Raw genomic sequence first — 2,489 nt, forward strand, 5'->3', positions numbered from 1 at the left:
AAAAAAAAAAAAAAAAAAAAAAAAAAAAAAAAAAAAAAAAAAAAAAAAAAAAAAAAAAAAAAAAAAAAAAAAAAAAAAAAAGGATTAATTAAAACTTACTCTGTGGAACACGAAAGACATTAGGAAAAAAAATTTACATGCAAATACATAATAATGTTAAATGTAGGAAAAAAAACCTAACAACAAAAATCTCTGACTGCCTAAGTGGACTGGAAGGATGTGCGCGCACACACACTCACAAATGTCAATATGAATGTGTATTCGTGGTAGATTTAAAGGTGAATTTAACTTCTAAAGTTCCTTCCCATCCCTCAGTCATCATTTACTGAGTAGTTACGTTCCAGGCACCCAGATGCGGGGCGGGGTGTGTGTGAAAAGCAGCTCCAACGTCAGCACCAGAGGCACACACTCGGAATTGGGAATCCACTGCAAGGAACACGAGTGGGTAAGAGCGCGAAGGAAGAAGCACCAACTCGGCCCCAGAGACCAGAAAATGCCTTTAAGATGGCTTGCGAGTTCGCCAAATGACGATCAGTGAGCAGAGTGTTCCAGCTGGACAACAGCGCGAGTTACCTACAGCCGGAGGTGGGACAATGGAGCGCAGTGTGCGTGACCGGAAAAAGAATGGTATGAGCTCAGGAGGTTGGCGGGGCCGAAATCACGCAGAGCCTGGAAAGCTGGGGTAAGGATCGCAGACGTTAGGCTAAGAAACAAAAGTCAAAACATGTGTCGGGCAAAAACCTAAACTAATCTGGAAAGCGGAGAGAACTGCAATCTCCAGGTTTCGGTGCCATTGGCTGTGGGGCTGAAGCGGCCTGGAAGAGCAGGGCACACAGGTCGGGCTTGGGAGAAGGGGACACACAGCAAGCAAAGAGGAAATTTGTTAAAGAGACCTCGGAAGTAAGGTCCTTAAGTTAAACTGCCCCGCGGACATAAGTAGACCCTACCTATCCGATGCTCGTACCCTTGTCCCTCCTCTGGCCTCCGCTTCAGGACTACGAGCTTGCGACGCGGACGCCTGCCGTAAAGGATGCCCGCCTTAAAGGACGCCCGTAGCGCGACGTTTGCAGCGCGACGTCGGAAGCCGCCCTTTCCTCAGCCGTCTTCCCCGGAAACCATAGAAACCAAGCCTATTGGGCTGGTACAATGGCTGACGCTTGCAGTCCCAGCACCTTGGGAGGCTGAGGCAGGAAGATAGCTTCAGCCCAGGAGTTCGAGACCAGCCTGGGCAACATGGCGAAACTCCCATCTCTACAAAAAACAAAAAATTAGCTGGGCGTGGTGGCTCATGACTGTGGTCCCAGCTACTCAAGAGGCTGAGGTGGGAGGATCCCTTGAGCCCAGGAGGTCGAGGCTGTAGTGAGCCATGATAACGCCATTGCATTGCATTGCAGCCCTGGCAACAGAGCAAGACCTTATCTCAGGGTAGAGAGCGAGAGTGAGAGCGAGAGGAAAAAGAAGAGAGAGAGGAGGTAGAAAGAAAAGAAACCAAACCCATCAATCATAGATACATAGAGAAGACCTAGCTATTAGTGAGTTCTTGCTCCTTTCTTGCACTGTGGCTAGCATGCTCACGACAACACTGACTGGTGAGAGACTTGACCAAAACCACAGGGGAGAAAACACTGGCTCCCTGCCCACCCCACTAGTGGTTAAGCACATGGACTATAAACCCAAACCACCACATGGGGTCAAATGTAGGTCCCTACCAATTTCGTGGAACCCTGGGAAGTTTTCTTAACTTCACTGTGCCTCAGTCTCCTCATCTGTTAGGATAATTATAGTACTCACAATGGAGGGTTGCTATGGGGATTAACTGATTTATGTATAGAGCACTGAGACAGTGGCTGGCACATGGGAAACATTCCAAAGCAGTCGCAGTTCTTTGATGTCTCAGTTTTCAGTTTGTGGATCAACTGCTACCATGCCTGTCATCTCTTCCAGAAACTCCAATGACTCCCTTTGACTACATCAGAGACTCTGTAAAGTGCTGTGTGTATGTCTTTGGGGGTTGGGTAGGGGGTGGACCACAAGGTGCATGAGATATTATACATTGGAGGTATGGGAGGAAAATACTAGTGTGTGTTTATATATATATATATATATATATATATGAATAATTTTTATTCTTTTTGAGACGGGGGCTCACTCCCATTGCCCTGCTAGAGTGCAATGGTACGATCACAGCTCAATGTAGCCTCAACCTCCCTGGGCTCTGGTGATCCTCCTACCTCAGCCTCCCAAAAAGGTGGGACCACACATGCATGCCACCACTCGCCTGGCAGTCGTTATGATCATTATTTTATTTGAGATAAGGTCTCACTCCATCACCCAGGCTGTAGTGCGGTAGTGCTATCATAGATCACTGCAGCCGCAAATTCCCAGGCTCAAACAATTCTCCTGCCTCAGCCTCCCAAGTAGCTGGGACTACAGATGTGCCACTATGCTCAGCTAATTCTCTTTTTTTTCTTTTTTTTTTTTTTTTTTTT

At 47.0% G+C, this 2,489-nt stretch overlaps 1 protein-coding gene across 1 annotated transcript in view; it reads right to left on the reverse strand.

The window, feature by feature from the left end:
* NDUFS5 (NADH:ubiquinone oxidoreductase subunit S5) overlaps window positions 1–1,056 on the reverse strand; it is a 10,451-nt gene extending 9,395 nt beyond the window's left edge. The window contains exon 1 of the mRNA XM_017508027.2: window positions 948–1,056. The gene's annotated coding sequence lies outside the window, so the exon portion shown is untranslated. The remainder of the gene's footprint in view (window positions 1–947) is intronic.
* Between the last annotated feature and the right edge of the window lie 1,433 nt (window positions 1,057–2,489).

The sequence above is a fragment of the Cebus imitator genome, unplaced genomic scaffold, assembly GCF_001604975.1.
Source record: "Cebus imitator isolate Cc_AM_T3 unplaced genomic scaffold, Cebus_imitator-1.0 Scaffold385, whole genome shotgun sequence".
Lineage (NCBI taxonomy): Eukaryota > Metazoa > Chordata > Mammalia > Primates > Cebidae > Cebus > Cebus imitator.